The sequence below is a fragment of the Schistocerca americana genome, unplaced genomic scaffold, assembly GCF_021461395.2.
Source record: "Schistocerca americana isolate TAMUIC-IGC-003095 unplaced genomic scaffold, iqSchAmer2.1 HiC_scaffold_139, whole genome shotgun sequence".
Classification (NCBI taxonomy): Eukaryota; Metazoa; Arthropoda; class Insecta; order Orthoptera; family Acrididae; genus Schistocerca; species Schistocerca americana.
In genome coordinates this window covers 195820-211992 of record NW_025725470.1, presented here as the reverse complement: position 1 = coordinate 211992, position 16173 = coordinate 195820, and the positions used below count along the sequence as shown (strand labels likewise).

At 49.2% G+C, this 16173-nt stretch overlaps 31 non-coding genes across 31 annotated transcripts; 10 read left to right on the top strand and 21 right to left on the bottom strand.

Moving 5' to 3' along the window:
• The first annotated feature begins 343 nt into the window (after positions 1-343).
• Positions 344-415, top strand: Trnap-agg. Its single transcript has one exon. It is a non-coding gene; the product is annotated as a tRNA-Pro (tRNA).
• A 189-nt stretch (positions 416-604) lies between these two features.
• Positions 605-677, bottom strand: Trnav-aac. Its single transcript has one exon. It is a non-coding gene; the product is annotated as a tRNA-Val (tRNA).
• A 158-nt stretch (positions 678-835) lies between these two features.
• Positions 836-908, bottom strand: Trnav-cac. The gene has a single exon. It is a non-coding gene; the product is annotated as a tRNA-Val (tRNA).
• A 6382-nt stretch (positions 909-7290) lies between these two features.
• Trnav-aac lies at positions 7291-7363 on the bottom strand. The gene has a single exon. It is a non-coding gene; the product is annotated as a tRNA-Val (tRNA).
• A 158-nt stretch (positions 7364-7521) lies between these two features.
• Trnav-cac lies at positions 7522-7594 on the bottom strand. Its single transcript has one exon. It is a non-coding gene; the product is annotated as a tRNA-Val (tRNA).
• Positions 7595-7996: 402 nt separating this feature from the next.
• Positions 7997-8068, top strand: Trnap-agg. Its single transcript has one exon. It is a non-coding gene; the product is annotated as a tRNA-Pro (tRNA).
• Positions 8069-8262: 194 nt separating this feature from the next.
• Positions 8263-8335, bottom strand: Trnav-aac. Its single transcript has one exon. It is a non-coding gene; the product is annotated as a tRNA-Val (tRNA).
• A 158-nt stretch (positions 8336-8493) lies between these two features.
• Positions 8494-8566, bottom strand: Trnav-cac. Its single transcript has one exon. It is a non-coding gene; the product is annotated as a tRNA-Val (tRNA).
• Positions 8567-8968: 402 nt separating this feature from the next.
• Trnap-agg lies at positions 8969-9040 on the top strand. The gene has a single exon. It is a non-coding gene; the product is annotated as a tRNA-Pro (tRNA).
• Positions 9041-9234: 194 nt separating this feature from the next.
• Trnav-aac lies at positions 9235-9307 on the bottom strand. The gene has a single exon. It is a non-coding gene; the product is annotated as a tRNA-Val (tRNA).
• A 158-nt stretch (positions 9308-9465) lies between these two features.
• On the bottom strand, positions 9466-9538 carry Trnav-cac. Its single transcript has one exon. It is a non-coding gene; the product is annotated as a tRNA-Val (tRNA).
• A 402-nt stretch (positions 9539-9940) lies between these two features.
• Trnap-agg lies at positions 9941-10012 on the top strand. The gene has a single exon. It is a non-coding gene; the product is annotated as a tRNA-Pro (tRNA).
• Positions 10013-10206: 194 nt separating this feature from the next.
• Trnav-aac lies at positions 10207-10279 on the bottom strand. The gene has a single exon. It is a non-coding gene; the product is annotated as a tRNA-Val (tRNA).
• A 158-nt stretch (positions 10280-10437) lies between these two features.
• Positions 10438-10510, bottom strand: Trnav-cac. The gene has a single exon. It is a non-coding gene; the product is annotated as a tRNA-Val (tRNA).
• Positions 10511-10912: 402 nt separating this feature from the next.
• On the top strand, positions 10913-10984 carry Trnap-agg. Its single transcript has one exon. It is a non-coding gene; the product is annotated as a tRNA-Pro (tRNA).
• A 194-nt stretch (positions 10985-11178) lies between these two features.
• On the bottom strand, positions 11179-11251 carry Trnav-aac. Its single transcript has one exon. It is a non-coding gene; the product is annotated as a tRNA-Val (tRNA).
• A 158-nt stretch (positions 11252-11409) lies between these two features.
• Trnav-cac lies at positions 11410-11482 on the bottom strand. Its single transcript has one exon. It is a non-coding gene; the product is annotated as a tRNA-Val (tRNA).
• A 402-nt stretch (positions 11483-11884) lies between these two features.
• Positions 11885-11956, top strand: Trnap-agg. Its single transcript has one exon. It is a non-coding gene; the product is annotated as a tRNA-Pro (tRNA).
• A 194-nt stretch (positions 11957-12150) lies between these two features.
• Positions 12151-12223, bottom strand: Trnav-aac. Its single transcript has one exon. It is a non-coding gene; the product is annotated as a tRNA-Val (tRNA).
• A 158-nt stretch (positions 12224-12381) lies between these two features.
• On the bottom strand, positions 12382-12454 carry Trnav-cac. The gene has a single exon. It is a non-coding gene; the product is annotated as a tRNA-Val (tRNA).
• A 403-nt stretch (positions 12455-12857) lies between these two features.
• On the top strand, positions 12858-12929 carry Trnap-agg. The gene has a single exon. It is a non-coding gene; the product is annotated as a tRNA-Pro (tRNA).
• Positions 12930-13123: 194 nt separating this feature from the next.
• On the bottom strand, positions 13124-13196 carry Trnav-aac. Its single transcript has one exon. It is a non-coding gene; the product is annotated as a tRNA-Val (tRNA).
• A 158-nt stretch (positions 13197-13354) lies between these two features.
• Positions 13355-13427, bottom strand: Trnav-cac. Its single transcript has one exon. It is a non-coding gene; the product is annotated as a tRNA-Val (tRNA).
• Positions 13428-13829: 402 nt separating this feature from the next.
• Positions 13830-13901, top strand: Trnap-agg. The gene has a single exon. It is a non-coding gene; the product is annotated as a tRNA-Pro (tRNA).
• A 194-nt stretch (positions 13902-14095) lies between these two features.
• On the bottom strand, positions 14096-14168 carry Trnav-aac. The gene has a single exon. It is a non-coding gene; the product is annotated as a tRNA-Val (tRNA).
• A 158-nt stretch (positions 14169-14326) lies between these two features.
• Trnav-cac lies at positions 14327-14399 on the bottom strand. Its single transcript has one exon. It is a non-coding gene; the product is annotated as a tRNA-Val (tRNA).
• Positions 14400-14801: 402 nt separating this feature from the next.
• Trnap-agg lies at positions 14802-14873 on the top strand. The gene has a single exon. It is a non-coding gene; the product is annotated as a tRNA-Pro (tRNA).
• A 194-nt stretch (positions 14874-15067) lies between these two features.
• Positions 15068-15140, bottom strand: Trnav-aac. Its single transcript has one exon. It is a non-coding gene; the product is annotated as a tRNA-Val (tRNA).
• A 158-nt stretch (positions 15141-15298) lies between these two features.
• Trnav-cac lies at positions 15299-15371 on the bottom strand. Its single transcript has one exon. It is a non-coding gene; the product is annotated as a tRNA-Val (tRNA).
• A 402-nt stretch (positions 15372-15773) lies between these two features.
• Trnap-agg lies at positions 15774-15845 on the top strand. The gene has a single exon. It is a non-coding gene; the product is annotated as a tRNA-Pro (tRNA).
• A 194-nt stretch (positions 15846-16039) lies between these two features.
• Positions 16040-16112, bottom strand: Trnav-aac. The gene has a single exon. It is a non-coding gene; the product is annotated as a tRNA-Val (tRNA).
• Positions 16113-16173: the final 61 nt, after the last annotated feature.

The window sequence follows — 16173 nt, the reverse complement described above, 5'->3', positions numbered from 1 at the left end:
GCGAATGCACACACGGCAGTTCTTTTGTCAGCCTGGAACCCATTACAGCCGAGGGCTCAAGAAGTCTTCGGGGTGCTCGAGAGGGTGTCTGCCGTAGCACCCCTAACGAGATAGCGGCGTTTCGCGCAGTCGTTATTGCAAGTCATATCAGCAAAAGCAATCACTTTCTCAACAGCAGGCAGTGCGAGCCCAGCGGCAGCTCTACATGAAGGTACCAGTAGCCCAGGAAGGCCGCCGACCGCGGGAATTCGCGCCGGCCCCATCCCGCCAGCGTACACGAGACTTCCAGGGCACCCTGGACGACATCGATGGACTGGAATAATTGGCATTCGCCGTGTCACAGGGCTCGTTGGTCTAGGGGTATGATTCCTGCTTAGGGTGCAGGAGGTCCCGGGTTCAAATCCCGGACGAGCCCTAGCGTTTTGTGCAAACTGATCGCACGTCAGTGGCTGAGTCAGCGCAAAAAGCTCGCCGTCAATATCAAATGAATTTCTTATGTGAGCAATTGACACTCGGGTCCGACGGGTGAAGGCGATTACGAAGGTTTCGGGTACAGATGGTAGCAGATGCATGTTAGTACGTCTTGCTTAAAGTGATGAAAAAGTGTTTCCGCCCGGGATCGAACCGGGGACCTTCTGCGTGTTAGGCAGACGTGATAAACGCTACACCACGGAAACAGCTTGTGTGCACCTTACTTCACAGACAACTTGTAGTGATGTTGCCATCGTAACTAAAAAATTCAATAAATGTGGTACTTGCAAAACGAAGGGACATGCAGCAGATCCACACACGACGTGGCTCATTGGAGGACAATACGACATAGGCAGGAAAATTCTGTTCCCGCCCGGGATCGAACCGGGGACCTTCTGCGTGTGAAGCAGACGTGATAACCGCTACACTACGGAGACGACGGACCCGGGAAGTCCATCCTTGTTCACTCGAACTTGCCTCAGACTTTCTCTCGTTCGCGAATGCACACACGGCAGTTCTTTTGTCAGCCTGGAACCCATTACAGCCGAGGGCTCAAGAAGTCTTCGGGGTGCTCGAGAGGGTGTCTGCCGTAGCACCCCTAACGAGATAGCGGCGTTTCGCGCAGTCGTTATTGCAAGTCATATCAGCAAAAGCAATCACTTTCTCAACAGCAGGCAGTGCGAGCCCAGCGGCAGCTCTACATGAAGGTACCAGTAGCCCAGGAAGGCCGCCGACCGCGGGAATTCGCGCCGGCCCCATCCCGCCAGCGTACACGAGACTTCCAGGGCACCCTGGACGACATCGATGGACTGGAATAATTGGCATTCGCCGTGTCACAGGGCTCGTTGGTTCCAGTCGGCTTTTGGCGGCCGTGGTGTGCGGACCTCCGGCGTGTGCTGTGCGCTGCGGTCTGCTGCGCTCCGCTCGGTAAGTCAAGCGCCTGTTGCAGTAGTTACTGCGTTGTTTGAGACTCTTGATGGATTCATATTAGAAGGAGAGATGGATCAGCCTAATAGGAGAGACACACTGAAATTTGTTTTTGACCAGAAAGGGCAGAGACCGAATTCGTTCGAAATTGAGACGTGGTTAGAAGAAGTTGTGAAAATTTCGTTTGAGGATATTATAGGTATTCACCTTTCAATTGTGAGTAGTATTGTGTATGTCAAGCTTAAAAACACGGAATTGTGTGACAAAATTGTTGAATTTAGTGGCGGAACATTTATGTTCAAACATCACGATGGCAATGTTAGTGAAGTTCGTGTTACGCATGCTGGCTTTGGATTAAGAACTGTCCGTATCTTTGAGCTACCATTTGAAATCACCGCTGAGCAGATCAATTCCGTGATAGCTCCTTATGGGAGAATAATTAGCAATTTTGCAGAAAAGTGGTCTGCTGCTCACAAGTTCCCCGTCTTGAATGGTATCAGGCAACTGCGAGTGGATTTACACAAGCACATACCCTCGTATATAAATGTTTGTGGTTATCGGGCTATAGTAATATATGATGGGCAGCCAAGAACCTGCGCGTCTTGCGGCGGCACAGGCCATGTCCGCTCGCAGTGTATACAACGCCGAGTGGCCCAGCTACCTGCGGGCGAAGCAGTGAGACCCCCGGCCATGTCAACGTTGCCTTTAACTTACGCAGCGGCAGCCGCTGGACAACTCCATACGCGTGACGCTCCTGACGCTACTCGGGACGCTACCCAGGATGATGCAGCTCGCGACAATGAAGTGATAATGGAAGTTAGCGACTCGACGGGGACAACACAGCCAAAGAGTCAAGAAAAAGAACCAAATATCTCTGTTCAAATAGAACAAACTCCTGAACCGGTTATAGTCCTTCAGAATGAGCAGTCTCCAGAAAACCACAAGGAAATCAATCCATCACTTGCCAGAGCACAAGACCGAGCGCAAGAAACCCAAGATGTAATGGAAAACGATGAAACCTCCCCAAGAGTCAGTCCTCCAAGGAAACATAAAAAGAGGAGACTAGCTCATAAGGGAGCTGAACAACTGGCACCCCCTTTGCGAGAAAAAGCAAAGCAGATTAGCAACAAACTGCATGAAGAACAACATCGTAATCCGGTTCTGAGTATGCAGGCACCTGACCCCTTGCAAGCCAAATCAAATACACCATGCCCCATGTCAACGGAGCAGTCGTCAAACGAGAGGTTGAAGCTGATAGTAAATTTCGATGCAGACAAGGTTTTCCCTGATACTAGAAATGCAGAAAAAGATACATCGAAAGCTAATCAACACAAAACCTGGGCTGATGAATCGGATGAAATGCATCAAGATGAAGAATTGAACGAAACTGGAGGAACGGAACAGACTTCTGCCCCAAGAGATCAACTGAAGGCGATGAATACATCTTTGCCGGAACATACATGTGAAAAAGGATTTTCCTCCGACAGCACTTCGTATGACGAATACTGACTTCGGTAATGAATAGGACAATATGAACGCAGCGCAAGCCTACAAAATCGCTACGTTGAACATTAATAAGATACGCTCCTCCCTGCATTTACAACATCTGCAAGACTTTCTATACGCTGCTGACGTTGATATACTACTGTTACAGGAAGTAACAGATATTAAATTAGAGAAGATACGTGGATACAACGCCACAATAAACCCCGGTTACGGTGCAGAGCTGGGAACCGCAATTCTCACGAAAGAAGGCATCCGTGTCACACAAATAGCAAAACTTGAAAACAGCAGAGGGGTTGCAGTGACTGTTAACAATGCCCGCATCATCAACGTTTATGCACCGTCAGGCAACAATAACAGGCGTGCTAGAGCGGATTTTTTTAGAAGGGAAATCGTTCATCTCTTCGGTACACGTCAAGATTATATAATCCTAGCCGGCGATTTTAATTCTGTACTTAGCCCGAAAGACCAGACACCGAATTTCAACAAGTCCGTAGAACTGGAAAGAATAGTCCACCAAATGCAGTTAACCGATACCTGGGAACATACCCATGGCGCACAGGCCGGTTTGACATATTTTAACAGTCACTCAGCAAGCAGGCTAGACAGAATTTACGTGTCGTCCAACCTTAAGAACCATGTACTCCAGTCTGAGGTCTGGCCCACTATGTTTTCTGACCATGCCGCGTACATCACCACAGTAAATTTGGAAAAACAAGAGACTTACCGAGCGAGGGGCATATGGAAACTCAACATTACACATCTCCAAGATGAGGAATGTCGCGTAGCATTTACTAATGTGTGGCAAGAATGCGAGAAACGATTCCCGCGATACAGTTCTGCCATAGCTTGGTGGCTACAATGTGCGAAGCCTAAAATAAGAAGAATGCTGATGGATTACTCGCGACAGAAAAGTTTCTGGATTAAAAAGACGACTGAATTTTATTTTAGCTGCCTTAGAGACCTGTACACCTTGGACACACGATTAATGGAGAACTTTAGCCGGATTCAGAAAGTCAAAGCAAAACTTTTGGCGCTGAAGCGGCGACAGTCAGAAGGTTTTAAAGTCAGAGCGAGACTACACAACATTGTAGAAGGGGAAGAAACGGCTATGTACCATGTAATGCGTGAGAATAAGAGAGGAAACAGAAAAATACTGACAGAAGTTAAGTTACCTGATGGGACCAGGCACACAAAACAGCATGAAATTCAAAACGCTGTTCATAAATATATCTCAGATATGATGTCCACCAAACCTACCGTCGACGAGGCGCGGCGTGATCTTGTTAGAAACGTATCAGGACGAATTAGTACAGAGCAAGTAGAAAATCTCATGGCCGAAATAGAAGAGGACGAATTGAAAGACGCAATAGCACAGAGTCCTAAAAATAAGTCTCCAGGACCTGACGGTATCCCCGTGGAATTCTACCAAGTGTTCTGGCCACAAATGAAAAGCAAGTTGCTATGTATGTACAACGAAATCATGAGTGGCACTGTTGCCGCTCCCAAAGAATTTCCTGAAGGGATCATAGTTCTAATTCCTAAAAACTCACTTAGCAAAGCGATTGAAAACCTTCGCCCAGTAACATTACTCAACGGTGATTACAAAATTATGGCCCGCGTATTAGCAAGAAGAATAAAAATGGTTATTAACTCTGTAACTGGCAGGTACCAAACATGTGTAGGCAAAGACAGAAACATTTATCAGAATATATGCGAATATAGGGATATAATATCAACCGCAAATGTATGCCGAATAAAATGTGCTTTAGTGTCATTAGACTTCGAGAAGGCGTTTGATAGGGTCGATCATAAGTATCTTCTTGGTATCATGGAAGTAATGGGATTCCCACCACGATTCGTGAGGATTATTCAACAAATTCTGAAAAACAGTGTAGCACGAATAATGATAAACGGACAACTAAGTAGAGAGATTGAATTGACTGGATCCGTACGTCAAGGTTGCCCAATGTCAATGGCCCTTTTCGCAATAGCAATAGAACCTCTCCTCGCGACACTCACGCATCACCTGCAAGGACTGCATATACACGGCAAGAAAATAGTGTGCAAAGCCTACGCAGATGATGTGGGCGTCCTGGTTATAAATGAAGATGAAGTGGCGAAAGCTCTTCAGATCGTACACACATATGAACTTGCTTCTGGCGCCAAACTAAATAAAAGGAAGTCAGGCATCATGAACCTAGGCAGAGGAATATCCATGCAAAATCGGGGACAATTGACGGAAGTATCCACATTGAAATGTTTGGGTATTGAATTTAGGAGCAACATCCAACACACTATTGCCGTCAATTATAAAAAACTACTTGCAAGCATACGAGCATCTGTACAAGGAAACAGTATGAGGCAACTGGACGAGATACAGAAAATCAAACTAGTAAATGTGTATATAACATCCAAACTTAACTATGTTGTCCAAGCTTTTCCGATGCCATTAGAAACAGCCAGAAGAATTTTATCCGCGATAGGAAGCTTTGTATGCCAAGGCAACATTTTCAAAGTGAAGTTCAATACACTAACACTCCCAACAAGGAAAGGAGGTTTAAACCGTGTTGATGTCAGTTACAGGTCACGAGCGTTATATGTGTGTCGAATGTGCAAGCAATGGAAACAGATGCCCGACAGCTTAACGGCCCACTTGCTGAATGAAATTGCTCCAACAAGCATGCAGCCGCCTATAGATGTGAAGCATATACCAGCTGGTCTTTGTCACCTGAAAACTTTTCTCGTTGAGTACAGTTATATCTCCTCGAGGCTCTCCGAACAGCAGTTGAAGAGAGTAAAGGACATCTATACATATTTGATGGAAGCTAAGGACGGAAATATTATTGAAAGAAAATACCCCAACAACGACTGGTCTGCAATTTGGAAAAATATCGACGATCGGAACTTACCCTCTAAGGTGAAAGCAACTTGGTATAATGCAGTCAACAGGAAAATTTCAACTAATTCCAAATTGCACGCTATACATCTCACAAATTCGCCCTTGTGCGCGTCATGTAACCTTCTTGACACTGAAGAACACCGATTCGTGTGTGAAAGAGTAAGAGACATATGGCATATAGTTAAGCAGAAATTAGCGACCGTTAACAGAACATCTCCAACCGTTTTCACCGCCGCAGATTTTCTGACTCCAGACGCAGTGCCATACCCTGATACGAAAAGAAATGCTGTTAACTGGCTAAAAGGGCACACTGTGCACTATATCTTGAAGGCAGAAAATAAAAGCAAAGAAGATTATTGGGTGTATCTAACGACTCAGCACCATCATCTCATGCGGACAAAAGACTACAAAAAAAATTACGCATGCTTCCTAAATAGAATCATGGAATAAAATTAAACAGAGAACAATAGACAGATTAAGATTGGTATGGAATTCAGAGATGTCAGCCTTGCACGATTACAGATACCTGGAACCGGAATGTCTTCGATCCTTTCACGAGACACAGCAGAAAAGAAATCGAGTCCGTGGCAAGACGCACAGGACTATATCCTCATGAAGAAATTAGACATCAAGTTTTATGTATTTTTTTTTTTTTTTTTAATTATCTTATGCCATACACGGAGAAGTTTTAAGTTCTAAAACAACGTTCTTCAAGGGGTTGCAAGATTTTATGTTTTCCTTATGAAGATGAGAGACTTCACGTATCAGTTTATTTTAATATACTTATCTTTCCATTAGCAAGAGGAAGATTCATTACCTTTAATTAATATTAAGAAGAAACATTTGTTTCTCATTTCTGTTAGCTAAGGTAATTTAGACATCCAGCTTACAGAAAAAAAAATTAAGAAGCCGAAATAAAAAAAATAAATAAATAAATAAAAAAAATAAAAAAAAATAAAACAAAAAAATACAAAACAAGAAAAAGTGGCCGAGCACTCGCAAAAAGTAAGAAAAATGAGGACTTGGCATCAAAAACATAAAAAACTACATACAATAAAAAAAGTAAAAAAAAAGTTGGTAGAAGGATGGACTCCTAATAACAATGATAATAATAATAAAAACGTCAAAAGCAAAGCAAGGTGAGCGTTTGGAAGGGCTGTGAGGGGAGAAGGGAGGCCCTAAAAAAAAAAAAAAAAAAAAAAAAAAAAAAAAAAAAAAAAAAAAAAGTTGGTCTAGGGGTATGATTCCTGCTTAGGGTGCAGGAGGTCCCGCGTTCAAATCCCGGACGAGCCCTAGCGTTTTGTGCAAACTGATCGCACGTCAGTGGCTGAGTCAGCGCAAAAAGCTCGCCGTCAATATCAAATGAATTTCTTATTCGATGTGAGCAATTGACACTCGGGTCCGACGCGTGAAGGCGATTACGAAGGTTTCGGGTACAGATGGTAGCAGATGCATGTTAGTACGTCTTGCTTAAAGTGATGAAAAAGTGTTTCCGCCCGGGATCGAACCGGGGACCTTCTGCGTGTTAGGCAGACGTGATAACCGCTACACCACGGAAACTGCTTGTGTGCACCTTACTTCACAGACAACTTGTAGTGATGTTGCCATCGTAACTAAAAAATTCAATAAATGTGGTACTTGCCAAACGAAGGGACATGCAGCAGATCCACACACGACGTGGCTCATTGGAGGACAATACGACATAGGCAGGAAAATTGTGTTCCCGCCCGGGATCGAACCGGGGACCTTCTGCGTGTGAAGCAGACGTGATAACCGATACACTACGGAAACGACGGACCTGGGGAGTCCATCCTTGTTCACTCGAACTTGCCTCAGACTTTCTCTCGTTCGCGAATGCACACACGACAGTTCTTTTGTCAGCCTGGAACCCATCACAGCCGAGGGCTCAAGAAGTCTTCGGGGTGCTCGAGAGGGTGTCTGCCGTAGCACCCCTAACGAGATAGCGGCGTTTCGCGCAGTCGTTATTGCAAGTCATATCAGCAAAAGCAATCACTTTCTCAACAGCAGGCAGTGCGAGCCCAGCGGCAGCTCTACATGAAGGTACCAGTAGCCCAGGAAGGCCGCCGACCGCGGGAATTCGCGCCGGCCCCATCCCGCAAGCGTACACGAGACTTCCAGGGCACCCTGGACGACATCGATGGACTGGAATAATTGGCATTCGCCGTGTCACAGGGCTCGTTGGTCTAGGGGTATGATTCCTGCTTAGGGTGCAGGAGGTCCCGGGTTCAAATCCCCGACGAGCCCTAGCGTTTTGTGCAAACTGATCGCACGTCAGTGGCTGAGTCAGCGCAAAAAGCTCGCCGTCAATATCAAATGAATTTCTTATACGATGTGAGCAATTGACACTCGGGTCCGACGCGTGAAGGCGATTACGAAGGTTTCGGGTACAGATGGTAGCAGATGCATGTTAGTACGTCTTGCTTAAAGTGATGAAAACGTGTTTCCGCCCGGGATCGAACCGGGGACCTTCTGCGTGTTAGGCAGACGTGATAAACGCTACACCACGGAAACAGCTTGTGTGCACCTTACTTCACAGACAACTTGTAGTGATGTTGCCATCGTAACTAAAAAATTCAATAAATGTGGTACTTGCAAAACGAAGGGACATGCAGTAGATCCACACACGACGTGGCTCATTGGAGGACAATACGACATAGGCAGGAAAATTGTGTTCCCGCCCGGGATCGAACCGGGGACCTTCTGCGTGTGAAGCAGACGTGATAACCGCTACACTACGGAAACGACGGACCCGGGGAGTCCATCCTTGTTCACTCGAACTTGCCTCAGACTTTCTCTCGTTCGCGAATGCACACACGACAGTTCTTTTGTCAGCCTGGAACGCATCACAGCCGAGGGCTCAAGAAGTCTTCGGGGTGCTCGAGAGGGTGTCTGCCGTAGCACCCCTAACGAGATAGCGGCGTTTCGCGCAGTCGTTATTGCAAGTCATATCAGCAAAAGCAATCACTTTCTCAACAGCAGGCAGTGCGAGCCCAGCGGCAGCTCTACATGAAGGTACCAGTAGCCCAGGAAGGCCGCCGACCGCGGGAATTCGCGCCGGCCCCATCCCGCCAGCGTACACGAGACTTCCAGGGCACCCTGGACGACATCGATGGACTGGAATAATTGGCATTCGCCGTGTCACAGGGCTCGTTGGTCTAGGGGTATGATTCCTGCTTAGGGTGCAGGAGGTCCCGGGTTCAAATCCCGGACGAGCCCTAGCGTTTTGTGCAAACTGATCGCACGTCAGTGGCTGAGTCAGCGCATAAAGCTCGCCGTCAATATCAAATGAATTTCTTATTCGATGTGAGCAATTGACACTCGGGTCCGACGCGTGAAGGCGATTACGAAGGTTTCGGGTACAGATGGTAGCAGATGCATGTTAGTACGTCTTGCTTAAAGTGATGAAAAAGTGTTTCCGCCCGGGATCGAACCGGGGACCTTCTGCGTGTTAGGCAGACGTGATAACCGCTACACCACGGAAACTGCTTGTGTGCACCTTACTTCACAGACAACTTGTAGTGATGTTGCCATCGTAACTAAAAAATTAAATAAATGTGGTACTTGCAAAACGAAGGGACATGCAGCAGATCCACACACGACGTGGCTCATTGGAGGACAATACGACATAGGCAGGAAAATTCTGTTCCCGCCCGGGATCGAACCGGGGACCTTCTGCGTGTGAAGCAGACGTGATAACCGCTACACTACGGAAACGACGGACCCGGGGAGTCCATCCTTGTTCACTCGAACTTGCCTCAGACTTTCTCTCGTTCGCGAATGCACACACGACAGTTCTTTTGTCAGCCTGGAACCCATCACAGCCGAGGGCTCAAGAAGTCTTCGGGGTGCTCGAGAGGGTGTCTGCCGTAGCACCCCTAACGAGATAGCGGCGTTTCGCGCAGTCGTTATTGCAAGTCATATCAGCAAAAGCAATCACTTTCTCAACAGCAGGAAGTGCGAGCCCAGCGGCAGCTCTACATGAAGGTACCAGTAGCCCAGGAAGGCCGCCGACCGCGGGAATTCGCGCCGGCCCCATCCCGCCAGCGTACACGAGACTTCCAGGGCACCCTGGACGACATCGATGGACTGGAATAATTGGCATTCGCCGTGTCACAGGGCTCGTTGGTCTAGGGGTATGATTCCTGCTTAGGGTGCAGGAGGTCCCGGGTTCAAATCCCGGACGAGCCCTAGCGTTTTGTGCAAACTGATCGCACGTCAGTGGCTGAGTCAGCGCATAAAGCTCGCCGTCAATATCAAATGAATTTCTTATTCGATGTGAGCAATTGACACTCGGGTCCGACACGTGAAGGCGATTACGAAGGTTTCGGGTACAGATGGTAGCAGATGCATGTTAGTACGTCTTGCTTAAAGTGATGAAAGAGTGTTTCCGCCCGGGATCGAACCGGGGACCTTCTGCGTGTTAGGCAGACGTGATAACCGCTACACCACGGAAACTGCTTGTGTGCACCTTACTTCACAGACAACTTGTAGTGATGTTGCCATCGTAACTAAAAAATTAAATAAATGTGGTACTTGCAAAACGAAGGGACATGCAGCAGATCCACACACGACGTGGCTCATTGGAGGACAATACGACATAGGCAGGAAAATTCTGTTCCCGCCCGGGATCGAACCGGGGACCTTCTGCGTGTGAAGCAGACGTGATAACCGCTACACTACGGAAACGACGGACCCGGGGAGTCCATCCTTGTTCACTCGAACTTGCCTCAGACTTTCTCTCGTTCGCGAATGCACACACGACAGTTCTTTTGTCAGCCTGGAACCCATCACAGCCGAGGGCTCAAGAAGTCTTCGGGGTGCTCGAGAGGGTGTCTGCCGTAGCACCCCTAACGAGATAGCGGCGTTTCGCGCAGTCGTTATTGCAAGTCATATCAGCAAAAGCAATCACTTTCTCAACAGCAGGCAGTGCGAGCCCAGCGGCAGCTCTACATGAAGGTACCAGTAGCCCAGGAAGGCCGCCGACCGCGGGAATTCGCGACGGCCCCATCCCGCCAGCGTACACGAGACTTCCAGGGCACCCTGGACGACATCGATGGACTGGAATAATTGGCATTCGCCGTGTCACAGGGCTCGTTGGTCTAGGGGTATGATTCCTGCTTAGGGTGCAGGAGGTCCCGGGTTCAAATCCCGGACGAGCCCTAGCGTTTTGTGCAAACTGATCGCACGTCAGTGGCTGAGTCAGCGCAAAAAGCTCGCCGTCAATATCAAATGAATTTCTTATTCGATGTGAGCAATTGACACTCGGGTCCGACGCGTGAAGGCGATTACGAAGGTTTCGGGTACAGATGGTAGCAGATGCATGTTAGTACGTCTTGCTTAAAGTGATGAAAAAGTGTTTCCGCCCGGGATCGAACCGGGGACCTTCTGCGTGTTAGGCAGACGTGATAAACGCTACACCACGGAAACAGCTTGTGTGCACCTTACTTCACAGACAACTTGTAGTGATGTTGCCATCGTAACTAAAAAATTCAATAAATGTGGTACTTGCAAAACGAAGGGACATGCAGCAGATCCACACACGACGTGGCTCATTGGAGGACAATACGACATGGGCAGGAAAATTCTGTTCCCGCCCGGGATCGAACCGGGGACCTTCTGCGTGTGAAGCAGACGTGATAACCGCTACACTACGGAAACGACGGACCCGGGGAGTCCATCCTTGTTCACTCGAACTTGCCTCAGACTTTCTCTCGTTCGCGAATGCACACACGACAGTTCTTTTGTCAGCCTGGAACCCATCACAGCCGAGGGCTCAAGAAGTCTTCGGGGTGCTCGAGAGGGTGTCTGCCGTAGCACCCCTAACGAGATAGCGGCGTTTCGCGCAGTCGTTATTGCAAGTCATATCAGCAAAAGCAATCACTTTCTCAACAGCAGGCAGTGCGAGCCCAGCGGCAGCTCTACATGAAGGTACCAGTAGCCCAGGAAGGCCGCCGACCGCGGGAATTCGCGCCGGCCCCATCCCGCCAGCGTACACGAGACTTCCAGGGCACCCTGGACGACATCGATGGACTGGAATAATTGGCATTCGCCGTGTCATAGGGCTCGTTGGTCTAGGGGTATGATTCCTGCTTAGGGTGCAGGAGGTCCCGGGTTCAAATCCCGGACGAGCCCTAGCGTTTTGTGCAAACTGATCGCACGTCAGTGGCTGAGTCAGCGCATAAAGCTCGCCGTCAATATCAAATGAATTTCTTATTCGATGTGAGCAATTGACACTCGGGTCCGACGCGTGAAGGCGATTACGAAGGTTTCGGGTACAGATGGTAGCAGATGCATGTTAGTACGTCTTGCTTAAAGTGATGAAAAAGTGTTTCCGCCCGGGGTCGAACCGGGGACCTTCTGCGTGTTAGGCAGACGTGATAACCGCTACACCACGGAAACTGCTTGTGTGCACCTTACTTCACAGACAACTTGTAGTGATGTTGCCATCGTAACTAAAAAATTAAATAAATGTGGTACTTGCAAAACGAAGGGACATGCAGCAGATCCACACACGACGTGGCTCATTGGAGGACAATACGACATAGGCAGGAAAATTCTGTTCCCGCCCGGGATCGAACCGGGGACCTTCTGCGTGTGAAGCAGACGTGATAACCGCTACACTACGGAAACGACGGACCCGGGGAGTCCATCCTTGTTCACTCGAACTTGCCTCAGACTTTCTCTCGTTCGCGAATGCACACACGACAGTTCTTTTGTCAGCCTGGAACCCATCACAGCCGAGGGCTCAAGAAGTCTTCGGGGTGCTCGAGAGGGTGTCTGCCGTAGCACCCCTAACGAGATAGCGGCGTTTCGCGCAGTCGTTATTGCAAGTCATATCAGCAAAAGCAATCACTTTCTCAACAGCAGGAAGTGCGAGCCCAGCGGCAGCTCTACATGAAGGTACCAGTACCCCCAGGAAGGCCGCCGACCGCGGGAATTCGCGCCGGCCCCATCCCGCCAGCGTACACGAGACTTCCAGGGCACCCTGGACGACATCGATGGACTGGAATAATTGGCATTCGCCGTGTCACAGGGCTCGTTGGTCTAGGGGTATGATTCCTGCTTAGGGTGCAGGAGGTCCCGGGTTCAAATCCCGGACGAGCCCTAGCGTTTTGTGCAAACTGATCGCACGTCAGTGGCTGAGTCAGCGCATAAAGCTCGCCGTCAATATCAAATGAATTTCTTATTCGATGTGAGCAATTGACACTCGGGTCCGACACGTGAAGGCGATTACGAAGGTTTCGGGTACAGATGGTAGCAGATGCATGTTAGTACGTCTTGCTTAAAGTGATGAAAGAGTGTTTCCGCCCGGGATCGAACCGGGGACCTTCTGCGTGTTAGGCAGACGTGATAACCGCTACACCACGGAAACTGCTTGTGTGCACCTTACTTCACAGACAACTTGTAGTGATGTTGCCATCGTAACTAAAAAATTCAATAAATGTGGTACTTGCAAAACGAAGGGACATGCAGCAGATCCACACACGACGTGGCTCATTGGAGGACAATACGACATAGGCAGGAAAATTCTGTTCCCGCCCGGGATCGAACCGGGGACCTTCTGCGTGTGAAGCAGACGTGATAACCGCTACACTACGGAAACGACGGACCCGGGGAGTCCATCCTTGTTCACTCGAACTTGCCTCAGACTTTCTCTCGTTCGCGAATGCACACACGACAGTTCTTTTGTCAGCCTGGAACCCATCACAGCCGAGGGCTCAAGAAGTCTTCGGGGTGCTCGAGAGGGTGTCTGCCGTAGCACCCCTAACGAGATAGCGGCGTTTCGCGCAGTCGTTATTGCAAGTCATATCAGCAAAAGCAATCACTTTCTCAACAGCAGGCAGTGCGAGCCCAGCGGCAGCTCTACATGAAGGTACCAGTAGCCCAGGAAGGCCGCCGACCGCGGGAATTCGCGACGGCCCCATCCCGCCAGCGTACACGAGACTTCCAGGGCACCCTGGACGACATCGATGGACTGGAATAATTGGCATTCGCCGTGTCACAGGGCTCGTTGGTCTAGGGGTATGATTCCTGCTTAGGGTGCAGGAGGTCCCGGGTTCAAATCCCGGACGAGCCCTAGCGTTTTGTGCAAACTGATCGCACGTCAGTGGCTGAGTCAGCGCAAAAAGCTCGCCGTCAATATCAAATGAATTTCTTATTCGATGTGAGCAATTGACACTCGGGTCCGACGCGTGAAGGCGATTACGAAGGTTTCGGGTACAGATGGTAGCAGATGCATGTTAGTACGTCTTGCTTAAAGTGATGAAAAAGTGTTTCCGCCCGGGATCGAACCGGGGACCTTCTGCGTGTTAGGCAGACGTGATAACCGCTACACCACGGAAACTGCTTGTGTGCACCTTACTTCACAGACAACTTGTAGTGATGTTGCCATCGTAACTAAAAAATTCAATAAATGTGGTACTTGCAAAACGAAGGGACATGCAGCAGATCCACACACGACGTGGCTCATTGGAGGACAATACGACATAGGCAGGAAAATTCTGTTCCCGCCCGGGATCGAACCGGGGACCTTCTGCGTGTGAAGCAGACGTGATAACCGCTACACTACGGAAACGACGGACCCGGGCAGTCCATCCTTGTTCACTCGAACTTGCCTCAGACTTTCTCTCGTTCGCGAATGCACACACGACAGTTCTTTTGTCAGCCTGGAACCCATCACAGCCGAGGGCTCAAGAAGTCTTCGGGGTGCTCGAGAGGGTGTCTGCCGTAGCACCCCTAACGAGATAGCGGCGTTTCGCGCAGTCGTTATTGCAAGTCATATCAGCAAAAGCAATCACTTTCTCAACAGCAGGCAGTGCGAGCCCAGCGGCAGCTCTACATGAAGGTACCAGTAGCCCAGGAACGCCGCCGACCGCGGGAATTCGCGACGGCCCCATCCCGCCAGCGTACACGAGACTTCCAGGGCACCCTGGACGACATCGATGGACTGGAATAATTGGCATTCGCCGTGTCACAGGGCTCGTTGGTCTAGGGGTATGATTCCTGCTTAGGGTGCAGGAGGTCCCGGGTTCAAATCCCGGACGAGCCCTAGCGTTTTGTGCAAACTGATCGCACGTCAGTGGCTGAGTCAGCGCAAAAAGCTCGCCGTCAATATCAAATGAATTTCTTATTCGATGTGAGCAATTGACACTCGGGTCCGACGCGTGAAGGCGATTACGAAGGTTTCGGGTACAGATGGTAGCAGATGCATGTTAGTACGTCTTGCTTAAAGTGATGAAAAAGTGTTTCCGCCCGGGATCGAACCGGGGACCTTCTGCGTGTTAGGCAGACGTGATAACCGCTACACCACGGAAACTGCTTGTGTGCATCTTACTTCACAGACAACTTGTAGTGATGTTGCCATCGTAACTAAAAAATTCAATAAATGTGGTACTTGCAAAACGAAGGGACATGCAGCAGATCCACACACGACGTGGCTCATTGGAGGACAATACGACATAGGCAGGAAAATTCTGTTCCCGCCCGGGATCGAACCGGGGACCTTCTGCGTGTGAAGCAGACGTGATAACCGCTACACTACGGAAACGACGGACCCGGGGAGTCCATCCTTGTTCACTCGAACTTGCCTCAGACTTTCTCTCGTTCGCGAATGCACACACGACAGTTCTTTTGTCAGCCTGGAACCCATCACAGCCGAGGGCTCAAGAAGTCTTCGGGGTGCTCGAGAGGGTGTCTGCCGTAGCACCCCTAACGAGATAGCGGCGTTTCGCGCAGTCGTTATTGCAAGTCATATCAGCAAAAGCAATCACTTTCTCAACAGCAGGCAGTGCGAGCCCAGCGGCAGCTCTACATGAAGGTACCAGTAGCCCAGGAAGGCCGCCGACCGCGGGAATTCGCGACGGCCCCATCCCGCCAGCGTACACGAGACTTCCAGGGCACCCTGGACGACATCGATGGACTGGAATAATTGGCATTCGCCGTGTCACAGGGCTCGTTGGTCTAGGGGTATGATTCCTGCTTAGGGTGCAGGAGGTCCCGGGTTCAAATCCCGGACGAGCCCTAGCGTTTTGTGCAAACTGATCGCACGTCAGTGGCTGAGTCAGCGCATAAAGCTCGCCGTCAATATCAAATGAATTTCTTATTCGATGTGAGCAATTGACACTCGGGTCCGACGCGTGAAGGCGATTACGAAGGTTTCGGGTACAGATGGTAGCAGATGCATGTTAGTACGTCTTGCTTAAAGTGATGAAAAAGTGTTTCCGCCCGGGGTCGAACCGGGGACCTTCTGCGTGTTAGGCAGACGTGATAACCGCTACACCACGGAAACTGCTTGTGTGCACCTTACTTCACAGACAACTTGTAGTGATGTTGCCATCGTAACTAAAAAA